Consider the following 15224-nt stretch of genomic DNA (forward strand, 5'->3'; position numbering starts at 1 on the left):
ACTGCCATTCATATTTGTATTCTCTAGCAAGGGAAAGTATCAGGGCAGTTTAAAATGAGAATAAAAATTTAGGATATGTGTGGTGTGTTATTGTTAACATGGCAAATTAAATTGATTTGAACTATAACTTAACAATTTAGAAAGCAGTACTAGGAAGTTAAACTAGTTGATGAGGTTATTTAGTATGCTACTTTAACACATTACAATTAGATCATGTAAAACAAACAAAAAATGTTACCTGTCATCTAATCATTAGTCTGTTCAATTTAATCAAATGGTTCAGACAGTGATGAAGAGCATAGCTATATAGCACTCTCAGCAGAAGTCTCGTCAGAGGAAACGTGTCAGGGAGGAGGCGTGTCACGCCGTCACATACGTCACCTATTGCTCGATCTGCAGCCGAGCATAGGCGAAACATACAGGCTACCTTTCGCTGTCTCCTTGCAACATTGATGTAAGTGCAATACCTATTTCTTTTTTGAATAAATATTGGGGGTATTACACTATTGTCTGCTCCTTTATTTTCCGCATGCCAACTTGGTGAGTGAAAGAGAGGTAGCAGACTTGCGTGATTGCGGAGGGAGCTCCAGATATCCTGCCAGTCGAGGGGACATCCATCCTAAGAGATTCTTCCCACAATAAGATCAATACCATTTGGTAAGAGGCCACTTTGTACTATCGCACGAGGTGGAATTGTAGTGGAAGTTTTCCTCCTCTCCTACTGGCTATATTGAGTTTTTATTTGCACCTCACCCAATTTCCATTTGGTAAGGAGGAAAGTGTCGGTGGTGGGAGTCACTTTTTTTATGTCACTTTGAAATATCACCAGAAGTTGATTTCCAACACCCTTTTATATTGAACCACATGGTGAAGATCACGATTATTTGGACTTGTGGACTATCATTGAGTTTTGAACCTTTATTGGTTTCTTATCATTTTGATTGGATCACGTTCACTTATTGGTTTGATGTGTTTTTTACACAAAGTTATGTCAACATCACTGTAAATTCATTGTGATTTATTGTTTATGTGCTAGTATGATAGTTTATTACAGCACTCTTGTTTAGCGCACCTATTTTTTCAACATATATAGCACAATATACATCATCAAACATTTTTGCACTCTGCAAATATGGTCTAGTAAATTGATAAAAACAGAAAATATTCTGATTGGATCATAACATATATCTGTAGGAGGGTGGAGAAATTAAGGCTTCAATAAAGAAGAGAGATGGTGGTGCTCTTTTAAGGGATGATTCCAGGTCCTGGGCATCAGCAGAGAGGTGACACTCCAGATAACACTTTGGTGAGGAGAAGCAACTCTGGAGAATCAGGAAAAGAAAAAAAGGCGCCTCTAAGTGCATTATTAAAATGTAATCATGAACACAAGGGGTTAAAAACATTTACAAGATTATTATAAAGAGCATATCAATAGTTATCCTCAGACAGATTGCTGGGTCCTATGCTTCTGTGTGAGAGAGAGAGAGCCAGGTGTGTCAGTAGTAATCCCCAGAGGGACAGCTCTTATCCATGCCTTTTTGTGGAGAAGGAGAGTGCCGGTCAGCAGCTGTCCGAATCCCTGGAGAGCGCAGAGAAGCGGAGGAACGTTTAAGAGATGACACAGCCCAGGTCCGGGAACTACGCTGGAATGCACACGGCCGATAGTGACGTAGGATGACGATGATGGGCGGTAACGCATTTCAGAGCATGTGAAGCTCCTTCATCAGACTTACTCCCGTTGTCCTGTGGTTGGCTTATGAAGGGTAAGCGGTAGGAGAGAAGGGAGGGGTGGAGGCTCGGAAGACTGACAGACAAAAATACACAGTGGATACAGGAGTATGCAGCCGATAACATGCTAGAGGCATGGCTAGTCACAAGCATATTTACAATTCGATCTTATCGTGCCAAACAAGAGTAGCAATGCTGGACAATTAGTATGTTCATGTATATATTTGGAGGCACTGGAATGGATACGTTACGCGGCAAGGGTATAAAAGCAAGTAAGGGGTATGTTGCCTATACTTATTGAAGGGTATGCAGATGAAATGCTCATATCGTGCCACAGTTGTAGCAAGGAATATTATTGTGTGCATTGATATGTATGTGTATATATATATATATATATATATATATATATATATATATATATATATACAAAGGCACTGTGAATATATGCATCACATGGCAGGCATATATAGGCAAGTATAAGTTTCAATAAATTGTCCTACTCTTTTTTTTTCTTTTAAAGAGAGTGTATTCTTTTAGGGGAGTGCATATATTTGAGTTTATTTTTCTCAATGTTCTTTGTTTTTGTGTTCCTTTTTTGTGTGTACTTGATTAATATTTGTGTATTGTGGTTTTACATTTTTTAATTTACTCTTGTTTCACTACCTGTGTTTTCTTTCTGTGGAAAAAATCTAAAATACAATTCAAATGTTGGTTTGGCACAAGAACAGGTCCATGACAATTGAAAGCCGTTTTTGTAACCTTCAGTATCCAAATAAAGTCCATTGCAAACTTAAAAACCATCAAAGACCAAACTAATTTCACATTTCCCCTTAACTCTAATGCATTATGACAAAAAAAAAATTCTGAAATCTCCTGATTTTACTTTATATTCCTAGTATGTACAGCGTTAATGCATAAACAACACGTTTATGTCTACTTCAGTGGGAACTTCTTATGGAGGAAGAGGCCAAATGTGTATCCCTTTGGTGGAAAGTCCTCATTTGAACAGTCTGTGTACTTTGTAACGTCAGCTTTATTTAAATATACACATAAATATACACATACATACTTAGTTGCATACCTAACTACATAGATTTGCAAACACGCACAAGTGCCCAAGTGTTTTGGAAATACTAAGCAACAGCACCTAGGTATCATTGTTTAAAGTCTTTTCTTCTACAGATGGAAGATAACAGAGAATGATGGGCTTTGTGATTCCAGAAAGCAGTTAGCAATTCCTACTCCAGCAATAACTGTCATGAAACATTTGGTTAAGGTGCGTTTGCAAAATGTTGTCTTGTCTGACAGGGTAAATGGATACTTAAACAGATTCTCTATCACTGTATTACCGCTAAATGCCATAAAAACAGTACCTTTGACATTAAAATTAATAGAATGTCATAAATTCAGGTATAATAAATACAATGTGCTGTGCTGTCCTTATATCTTTTTATCTTCCCATAATAGTAAAGAATTCTGACATGTCTAAATAAACTACAAAAAGGCAAGAAAATCTTGGTATTTTTTTTAGCTCAGTATACAGTTCGTGGAGACTTAAAAGTGGCACAGAACCACACAGAAAATGTGTACATTTTTTACTCATGAAATGTTTATCACTGAAAAGGTATACGTCAATGCATTAAAGTATAACTAAAGACAAATCTTTTTTTATTCCTAGTTTAGAGGATAGAGTGGAGAGGAGTTAGAACACCTGTCATGTTTTTACTGCTGTCTTTGCCCTCTTAGGTAGATTGACCCTCTCTATTTGTCCTAGTAACCATTATCACTGGGAATGAAAGTTATAGAAAATCCCAAAGCTTGGGTTGTCCCCAAGAGAGTAACAGAAGGGAAATCTTACAATGAGGACAATAGCTCTGGGGACACTAGTGACAACTGGGGATTCCCTTAATTTGGAGGGATTTCCACTCACTTCCTGTTTTAGCTATGGGATAGGAAGTAAAGGAAAATCTCCGCAATGGGACACAGATCGAAAAACCCTCCCTTACTCTAAAATGGAAAAAAAAAAAGGTTTGCCTTTAGTCTACTTTAAGACATCCGTTTTAACCACTTCCCGCCCGCCATATAGGAAAATGATGGCAGCAGGTTGCACTCTCGTTCTAGGATGACGTCATATGATGGCGCCCCAGAACAGCCGCTCCTGCGTGCCAACGGGGCGCATGTTGAACCTGGATGTGTCATGTTCCTAGGATCCAATGCGACCCCGATCTCTGTAAAGACCCGAGGACGTGGCTCTTTATCCATGTGATCGGCTGTGTCCAATCACAGCCAGTCACATGTAAACAAGGAAGTGCCAATTATCAACTCTCCTCGGCTTAAACTGACAGAGTGTGTAGCGAGGAGAGCCGATCAGCAGTATCTCCTCATAGGGGAGACATGTATAGGTAATCAAGGCACTGATCATTAGTGCCCTGATTAGAGTACAGCCCCAGCATTGACCATCAGTGCTGCTTATCCATACCGCATATTAGTGCTCATCAGTGCCGCATATCAGTGCCACCTTTCAGTGCCCATCAATGCAGCATATTAGTGACGCCTCATCAATGCCACCTAATCAGTGCCCTTCAGTGCTTCTTCATCAGTGCCCATAAGTGCCATCTCATCAGTGCCTATCAGTGCTGCCTTATCAAAGCTGAAAATTGGCCTGGGCAGGAAGGGGGTAAAAGTGCCCAGCAGGCAAGTGGTTAAAATATAAATCACTGTAGTCTCATAACAGCACTGCTGCAAATTTAGATATAGAAATAGCTATATTAGTTCTAAGGGAAAGCTCCTTTGACAGGATGGGAATTATATTTTATGTTCTGAACTGAAAAGTTCAGTAAAACTGTTTCTGACCTCTAGGGAAAAAAGATAGATCGGACATACAATTCAAAAAGTTCATCCAAATATCAGTGCTGACCAACTGCCACCTCATAACAGCTCTGCTGGATCAGCACTGATATTTGGATGAACTGTTTGAATTTGACAACATTGGTTAATTGAAAACAAAAGAGAAAATGTTCTGCTCTATGGACAAATGGTGAAAAATGGAGTGGGTATGGTGCTGCTTATAGTGTATATCCCTTTAAGTGTTAGGTGAAGTGATCCACTAAGCAAATTAGCAACCAAACGTATCAAAAACTTCTTAAGCAATTGCAGGACCTAATTAGTGAACAAATTAATAAAACACTAACTTAATCAAGCTATGCATGCTACATAATACAAAAAAGTGACTGTGCTGTGCTTTAAATATTCCTTGTAAAGGAAGTCCATAAAGTGACATTTGCTAAAAACAAAAAATATTGGTTGATTTTTAAATATATCTTGTGGTGCTTTGGTGGTTTTCACATGTGCTCCCCCTTCTTTAGTATTAAGTTTTCACTTTATGTTTTACATTTTTTTTTTTTCACAATATATGGGATACAGTTGTGTTTGGTATTGTTGCACATTTATATACAGAGTCTTTTTAAAAAGTGAAGTAGCGGTGAATAGATTGGAGGAAAATTGCTTCACACACAAGTGTGTTTATTCAATTTTGTACATGATTTCATTTTATTTACACATTTGATCAAATATTGATGGAGTTAGTGCATTTACATTTTTAACCTATGTTATAGACCACCAAGTGCTTTGGAGAGCCCCTTTTGGAGAATAAAAGGCAAGGAGATGGAGCCTGCTGTATAAATTTGTATCCATTTTTCTCTATGCTCTGTGATAATGTGTCATTTGCAGAGCAAGCATGCTTCCTACACATCTCAACAGGCCTCTGAATATTTCTGTTGTCTTGCTGCACAAAACAGCTTTTGCTGTCTCCCAAAACACTACAGGGTTCTTTGGCATTAGTAACAGTACATTCAACAAATTGTTTAAGTCATTTTTAAAAGATCTAAAAAGACAATACCTAAAAAACAGGAAACCTTCAAACCAAGAAGGGGACCCTTTGACTGCAATAGTTAAATCCACAGAAAGAATATCTGGTGCCTGCTGAAAATGTGAAGGTGGAATGACATAGCCTAACGTGTCTTAGCAGCTCAGAAACCTCTTCATGGGGAGGAGAGTCAATAACCAAAATCACAACATAGAACACAAGAGCGCTATAAGACAGACTTGAGGGTGGAATGGAGACCAATGGTGATTATAAAAGACTGTACAAGGACAGGCAGGAACTCCACAGTAGGTATTATGACAAGCCAGAGTTTATTTGAAAATAGCTTCAAAAAGTACAATTAAAAATAAAACATAAGTTGGCAGCCTTGATGGTAACCTTACTGTGTATCCCTGTGGCTTCATATGCATCCTTGTCAACAGTGGAGATGGATGGCCATGAGTGCTGATGGGCAGGAACCAATTTGGGGCTCTAGCCAGGGGACACACCAGATCTGATGAGGGAGCCTGAGTGGCTGATGGATGAGTGTCGGAAGTCAGATGGAGGGAAGCCGCGTTCCATGTCCATCACATGGCTTGATAAGGCACAGGGGTGTAAAAACAAGTTGCCATAGTGACGGGACCAACTCTCTTTGGCTTGCCTTCCAGTGCCTCTTTTCCCTAACTTCCGGTTGTCCAGTGCGTTCCATGGATGTAGAACACGGCTTCCCCCTATCTGACTTCCGACACCTGTCCATCAGCTGCTCAGGCTCCCTCATCAGGTCTGGTGTGTCCCCTGGCTAGAGCCCCAAATTGGTTCCTGCCCTTCCATTGGCACTTGTGGCCATCCATCTTCACAATTTCTGCTCTTTATCATCTGCACAATTGGAAGTTGGGACTTTGTCTTCACTATTCCTCCATCTGTTGGACTTTTGTGACTTTTTATGGACACCTTTTATTGATATTTTATTGATTTTTATTGATATTTCATCATTCAGTGTTTGGCGCTACTACAATCCTTTTTTATGCCTACTTAGTTTGTAATCCACTATTTAGTTGGCTGCCTTCACTTATATGTGTCTATGTGATCTTTCATTTGATCTTATATTGTGTTTAGTTGTCCGAGCGCAGATTTTTCTATATTCTTCACAATCTCCTGACCTCAACATAATTGAAAATCTATGGATAGACCTTAAAAGAGCAGTGTGTGACAGACAGCCCAGAAATCTCAAAGAACTGGAAGACTTTTTTAAGGAAGAATGGGCAGAGATACCTCAAACAAGAATTGAAAGACTCTTGGCTGGCTACAAAAAGCGTTTACAAGCTGTGATACTTGCCAAAGGGGGCAGTACAAGACATTAACTCTGCAGGGTGCCCAAACTTTTGCAGATGCCATTTTTTTGGTTTCTGTTATTTTATATGTGTAAATGATGGAAATAAAATCTAACTTTTGTTGACATATTATAAGAATGTCTAATCTGTAATTTGATGCCTTTTGGAGATTTTTCCATATTTCCTTGGCTTCTTTATGCACATTAATACAAATTTTTACCTGGGGTGCCCAAACTTTTGATCCCCACTGTATATATATATACACACTCATCATAGGTTGAACTGGATGGACTGGTGACTTTTTTTAACCTCACTAACTATTCCTTTCTTTTCTGAGTTTACTACATATAACCATTGATAAAGTCCAGATGATGGAGGTGGATTGAAGTACATCCATATTGAGCATAGTAGAACAATTCATCTGGCATATAACACCCTGTTTAAAGGGAAAGTGTAGGCGACCTGGTTTTTTTTTTAATCAAACCATAAGGTGAAAGTATTAGAATGTTGATGGTGGGATGTGCACATTAATTGGTGGAAGAGATACTATAGTGATTTCACAAGTCATGGTTGAGAAAATAAAGTGTTTGTGGCAAATGTGAAAATAATAATAACAACGGACACTTACACTGATAATTGAAGAAATTTTATTGACAATTAACATGGACATGCACAGTTGCTTTTGATTTTTCCATTGGATATATGATTTGTGGCATTATATAGGTTTATTTATAATTGCATTGTATAGAGTACTGCATGGCGCTATTCAATATATTTGTTTATTTGTCACATGTGGGAACACATAGAGCACATGCAGCAGTATTAGGCATATAACTATGCACAGGTTTTTAGGTTTTATAGCATTTCACACTTGTACACACATATCTTTTGGTTTTACTTACTGCTCACATTATAGTGATTGCGCTCAGGTTTTGTAATCATTTATTGGTTCACTTGTTTGGGTAGAATGTCAGAGCAGATGGGTATCTAAAGGGGCCTTTAAATGAAACTGATATCCTATTACAAATCTCACATAATATATAACACAGATTGAGAACACTTTTTTTTACATTGATAGCATGTTTGGGTGCTCTACTGCTATTAACAGAAATGTCACTGTACATTACTTCTACCTGGCACATTAATTAGCAATATTTATAAAATGCATATTACTGGGTAAAATGTGACCCTCATCATCATGATATTATAGTACTGTACAGGGATAAATAAATCTGCTTGGTTCAATTGTCCAAGGGTTTGGAAAATCAAGTTTGAAATTTAGCAAGCCCAAAGTAAGCAGTGATTCTATTTTGAAGCAAATCCTAAGATTACATTTGACAATTTTTAGGGCTAATAGGCCAACAACTGTCAAAAAAGGTATAGGAAGCTGGACACTGGCATGCACACAAATACCAATGCTAAAAAATAAAAAAATAAATAATCTCACAACAGTGAGAGGGTAACAATGAAGATGTACAAATACTTTACATAACATGCCTAAGAAGTACCCTAAAGTTGTGGTGTTACAAAACAGTACAATATTTACTGACAGCCTCAGCAACAGGCTGGCATATTTGGCTGTGGATTGATTTGTGTTAATTTTAATTAATTAACTTAGTTTATATACAGCAGCAGCATCTCAGTCTGTTACATTTTAATTTGAAAAAGTTTTTTTTTCCAATTCTTTTTAGCAGTGGCACATCATCAAGTGGCAATAGGCTGTGACTGACAGACAGATACTGGGCAGTCGTTCGCTAAGGCTGTTTCTGTTCTCACAGAAGCAAAACTCTGCTGCCAAACTGTCATTATAAATAGGAAACCCACATATGATACAGTAGTGTAAAACTGACCAGAAGCAGGACATATTCAATGAGAGAGGATTTGCTGAAATATACTTGAGACAGAGTACAGGCAGGCCTTTTGCTACAAGAATTAAGACAGCAAGAAGAATACAAGACCACAAGTGACACTGCGGTAAAAAAAACTGTCCGGCAGCAAGACAATTTTATTGAACAAGGTTAACCCCAAATTTATTAGTAACAAACAACACAGGCAGGGATTTTACTAAAGGAATTAAGAGACTTCAGAGGATACAGCATTTTAAAATTGGCCAGAAGAAGGACATTTTTAATAAATGAAGCAGTGACAAGATTTACTACAAAAAGCACAAGTTGGGGTTTTACTACAATAATTAAGATACTACAGAGCATAAATCAGTGCAAAATTAATCATCAGCAGAGCAGTTTTAATCAGAAATAATAAGCATAACTAATGTATGCCTAACTTTTATTTTTACTATGGAGATAGAGGGTATGGTGCATAAGAATGATATCATTTTTACATAGTTTAGGGCATACTTGTCTTGCACTTAGTTATCTTTGAATGTTATGTTTAGAGTACTCCAAATTAAAAAAGGAAAGCAGCTTAACTTAAAAAAAAATACATATTAATCTAAAAATGAAATTCAATATACCTCTAAAATAAATAAAAAAACCCAAAATAATATCCTCTGAAACAAAAGCCCACTTTGTTTTTTTTTAAAGAAAGTCTTGCAGCATAAAGAAAGTGTTGGTATGGACAGGATGGCAGCTAAAATGACTGCTGTTCTTAAATCAATCATACATTAAAATAAAGACATAAAAAAGACAACAACAGCAAAAAGGCAGCAACTGGTTTATTTTCCAAAATTAACCACTTAAAGCGGAGTTCCGGGCACAGAAATGATTTTTCAACAAACATACCCCCGGGACAGTCAGGGCTAGTACATTCCACAATGGCTAGCCTCTGATCTGTCCCGGTTCGCACTTACCTTTTAGAAGAAATACTTACTTATAAAATTTCTTCCACAGCGTTTCCATCTCTCTTGTGGGCAGCTGAAGCCGGCGCGGTCCTCTTTGGCGTCTTCTTCCGCGTCTTCTTCTCCCAGAATGCGCCTGCACCGGCCCTTCTCGTCACTTCCGGTGCGGCGCCGCATTCCTCCACAGCTTCTGGGCATGACAGAAGCTGTTTAGCAGGGGAATGCGGCGTCGCCCGGAAGTAACGAGCGGGGCCGGTGCCGTCGCATTGATTCCTGGGAGCGATGACGTTCAGCTCCCAGGAATCATCGCGAGACAGGAAGTGACGGCGGAGCCGCGGCACTGAGGAAGGAAGTACACTGAGGTGAGTATTTACGATCTTCAATTACAAGGTGAGTAAACAAAAAAAAAAAACCTAACTATCCAATTCCTTTTCAGGTGATGTCGAACTAGCGGACGGGCACAAAAAAAAATATTGATTTTGTGCCCGGAACTCTGCTTTAAGCCCCAGTAGATTTTACCCCCTTCCAAACAAAATTTACGTCCTTTTTTTCCCCACAAACAGAGCTTTCTTTTGGTGGTATTTGATCACCTCTGCGCTTTTTATTTTTTGCGATATTAATAAAAAAAGAGCGAACATTTTGAGAAAAAATGACATTTTCAACTTTGTCTTTTAAACAATATCCAATATACTCAATGTATGTCATATTTTTTGGCCAAAATGTATTTAGCTACATGTCTTTGACAAAAAAAATTTTAATGAGCATATTTTTATTGGTTTGCGCAAAAGTTATAGCGTCTACAAACTATGGTGTAAATACTGAAATTTATGCAGCTTTAATTTCTCACTGCCTATCTCATTTCATGAAGTGCTAAAATGGCAGGGCAGTACAAAACCCCCCAAACTACCACTTTTTGGAAAGTAGACATCCTAAGGAATGTCCTGAGAGGCATGTTGAGCTCATTGAATATTTCATTTTTTTGTCACAGGTATTTGAAAAATGACACAAAGTTGTCATTGAAATTATATATTGCTCACACATGCCATGGGTATATGTACTTACACCACAAAATATATTCTGCTGCTTCTCCTGAGTACAGGGATACCACATATGTGAGACTTTTTGGGAGCCTAGCTGTGTACGGGAGCCTGAAAACCAATCCCCACCATCAGAATTTCAAAGGGCGTACATTTTCCATTGCATTTTCTCACTACCTATAACGGTTTAGGAGGCCCTGAAATGTCAAGATACCACAAAACCCCCCCAAATGACCCCATTTTGGAAAGTAGACACCCAAATATGTTTGCTAAGAGGCATGGTGAGTCCATGGAATATTTTATATTTTGCCACAAGTTTTGGGAAAATTAAAAAAAATATATTTTTTTTTTTAACAAAAAGTTGTCACTAAAAGATACATTTCTCACACATGCCATGGGTATATGTGGAATGACACCCCAAAATACATTTTGCTGCTTCTCCTGAGTATGGGGATACCCCATGTGTGAGACTTTTTGGGAGCCTAGCTGTGTACGGGACCCAAAAATCAATCAACACTCTCAGGTTTTCTAATGGCGTAAATTGTGCATTTCCCCTCTGCACTACCTGTCACAGTTTCAGAGGCCCTAAAATTCCAAGATAGCACAAAACCCCCCCAAATGACCCCATTTTGGAAAGTAGACACCCAAAGCTATTTGCTGAGAGGCATGGTGAGTCCAAGGAATATTTTATATTTTGCCACAAGTTCCGGGAAATATATATATATATATATATATATATTTTTTTTTTTTTTACACAAAGTTGTCAGTAAATGATATATTGCTCACACATGCCATAGGTATATGTAAAATGACACCCTAAAATACATTCTGCTGCTTCTCCTGAATACAGGGATACCCCATGTGTGAGACTTTTTTGCAGTCTAGCCGAGTACAGGACACCGAAAACCAATCCCTACTTTCAGGCTTTCCAAGGGCGTAAATTGTTGATTTCACTCCTGACTACCTATCACAGTTTCGAAGGCCATGAAATGCCAAGACAGTACAACCCCCCCCACCCAAATTACCTCTTTTCAGAAAGTAGACACCCTAAGCTATTTGCAGAGAGGCATGATGAGTGTTTTGCAGATCTCACTTTTTGTCACAAAGTTTTGGAAATTGAAAAAAGAGGGAAAAAAATGCATTTTTCAGGTTTTTCTTCATTTTCCAAAAAAATGAGAGCTGCAAAATACTCACCATGCCTCTCTGCAAATAGATTGGAGTGTCTACTTTGCAAAATAGGGTCATTTGGCAGGGTTTTGTGCTATCTTGAAATGTCAGGGCCTCTGAAACTGTGACAGGTAGTGCAGAGGTAAAATAAGCAATTTACGCCATTAGAAAACCTGAAGATGGGGATTGGTTTTCAGCGTTCCGTACACAGCTAGGCTCCCAAAAAGTCTCACACATGTGGTATCCCTGTACTCAGGAGAAGCAGAAGAATGTATTTTGGGGTGTCATTTCACATATACCCATGGCATGTGTGAGCAATATATCATTTAGTGACAACTTTGTGTAAAAAAAACAACAAAATAAAAAGAAATAATAATTTTCCCGAAAATTGTGGCAAAATATAAAATATTCCATGGACTCAACATGCCTCTCAGCAAATAGCTAAGAGTGTCTACTTTGCAAAATGGGGTCATTGGGGGGGGGGGGGGGTTGTGCTATCTTGAAATTTCAGGGCCTCTGAAACTGTGACAGGTAGTGCAGAGGTAAAATAAGCAATTTACGCCATTAGAAAATTTGAAAATGGGGATTGGTTTTCGGGGTCCCGTACACAGCTAGGCTCCAAAAAAGTCTCACACATGTGGTATCCCTGTACACAGGAGAAGCAACAGAATGTATTTTGGGGTGTCATTTCACATATACCCATGGAAAGCGTGAGTAATATATCATTTAGTGACAACTTTCTGTAAAAAAAAAAACAAATTGTCACCTTCCCGAAACTTAGGGCAAAATATAAAATACTCCATTGACTCAATATGCCTCTCAGCAAATAGCTTTGGGTGTCTACTTTTCAAAAAGGGGTCATTTGGGGGGTGTTTGAACTGTCCCGGCATTTTATGCTCAATCTTAGCCACACATCACCCACTCTTAGAACCACTTGAAAACCAAGCCTTTTCTGTGACTTTTTGTTTACTTGAAAAAATTTTTTTTTTTACTAGAAAACTACTTTGAACCCCCAAACATTATATATTTCTTTAAAGCAGAGGCCCTATAGAACAAAATGGTGGATGTTGAAAAATTTTTTGTCACACGGTATTTGCACACAGATTTTCCAAACACAATTTCTGCGAAAAAAATACATTTTTTTTAAATTTATTGCACAAATACATTATATAATTCCAAATTGTTTGGTAAAAATTTAAAAGATGATCTTATGCCGAGTACATAGATACCAAACATGACATGCTTTAAAATTTGCGCACGCCTGTGCAGCAGCAACAACCTACGTACATTTTTAAAAGCCTCTAAAAGTCTTTACAAGTTACCACTTTAGACTTACAGAGGAGGTCTACTGCAAAAAATTACTGCACTCGACCTGGTGTTTCGCGGCGATAACTCACATGCATGCTGCAATTGCGGTTTACATATGACACTAGACCAACATTTTGCTTTTTTATGTTATTTTGACACCTTTCCTTTCATTTGTTTTTATTTTTAATCATTTTTATTGTTATCACAGTGAATTTAAATATCCCCTATGATAGCAATCTGTAATGACAGGTACTCTTTTTTTAAAAAATTGGGGTCTTTTAGACTCTAGATCTCTCCTCTGACCTTAACGCATCTGACCACACCAAAATTGGTGAGATAAAATACTTTCCCAATTTACCAATGGCGCTGTTTATTTCTGATGAAACAGAAGTCATGAAATGCTCGTAGCTTCCGGTATCTTAGGCCATAGAGATGATTGGAGCCATTCTCATCTCCAATCAGCTCTATGGTTAGATAATTGAACCACCGGCTGCACTCTCGGGTTAACCGCTGGGACAGGAGAGCCCGAGAAAAAACATGGAAGACGGCGGTAGGGGGGGGGTGTCCCCTCCCACTGCATGTAAAAGCAGTCTAGTGGCAAATTATCTGCTAGGATTGCTTTTACATGTAAGCCAACCGCTGGCTGTAAAAAACGATACCAAGGTGATGTCTAAATCTGCAGGCATCATCCTGGTATAACTACTCAAAGTCCAGCAACGTACCAGTACATTGCTGGTCCTTGTTTGGCATACAGTGTAGGTTTTTTTTTTCATGCAGCCTGTGGGCTGAACGAAAAAAAAGAGAACCTAACAGAAATCAGCACAGGAATATTGTGTAGTATTACACACCATTAACTGCCCAAACAGCCACCCACTGAATTTATTGGTGGGTATACATGACAATATTCCACGTATACCTAAAAGGTATTTTAACTGCAGTGCTGAAATCAGCCTATCACCACAGCTGCTGCCAGCAAAGGTATCCATATATTATGTTCGCAAACACTGTTTGTGTCAGAATATATAAAATCAATGTGGCAGCCGACGAGTACCTGCAAGAGAAACAGGTTAACAAAAGAATGAAAAACAAACAAAGTACAGTAAAAATACAGTAGGAAGAGTATAAGAACATAAAAAATGACTGACACGACAACTGTTTTTGGATTTTTTTTTTGGAACACTTTTTTTTTGTGAACTGCGATTTTCCAGCTTGGGTCTCTCAAAATGTCGATAGCCATCGAACATCTTTCGAGACCCTGTGTTTGTGTGCCCTACACTGTGTCGTGCTGTACCCTACACTAAAACTCCACTAGTGTATGGTAGCGCTCGAAACATTCCCGGATGCAGAGACCAGGTTAGTCAGGACATCTGGGACAATAATAGCGGATGTCACGCCTAAATTCGCGCCTGCTACAGACATGACATCTTCTTTGGGGGTGTCTTTGGGTAGGGGTAGGCGGGCGGACATGTGGAAAATGTCTCTCATGCAGCTGGCTCACTGCATCTGGAAGGGGAAGTTGGGCAGGCATGCCTCCTGGGTACAGGTAGGCAAGGATGATCGCTTCCTGGAATTCTCGGAAGGATCCAGTTTGTCCTGACGCCCTGTATAGGACAAAGGCGTTCAGCATAGCCAATTGGAATAAATAAACAGACACTTCTTTGTACCAGCGTCTGGCTTTAAGAGCAACTAAATACGGCACCAAAAGCTGGTCGTTAAGGTCCACCCCTCCCATATTAAGGTTATGTTCGTGGACACAGAGGGGTTTCTCCATAATGCCAGTTGCCGTAGGAATTTGGATCGTCATGTCTGCGTGAAGGGAGGACAGAACATAAACATCCCGTGTATCCCTCCACTTCACTGCAAGCAATTAGACCCGACTAAGACGGGAATTTACAAGCCGTTGGGGGAAGCCCTGGCGATTAGGTCGCACGGTGCCGCATGCACCAATTTGTAATTCAGAAAGATGACTAAATAGTGGCACGCTTGTGTAGAAG

This window comes from Pelophylax lessonae (genome assembly GCF_965119305.1).
Source record: "Pelophylax lessonae genome assembly, chromosome: 1".
Taxonomy (NCBI): domain Eukaryota; kingdom Metazoa; phylum Chordata; class Amphibia; order Anura; family Ranidae; genus Pelophylax; species Pelophylax lessonae.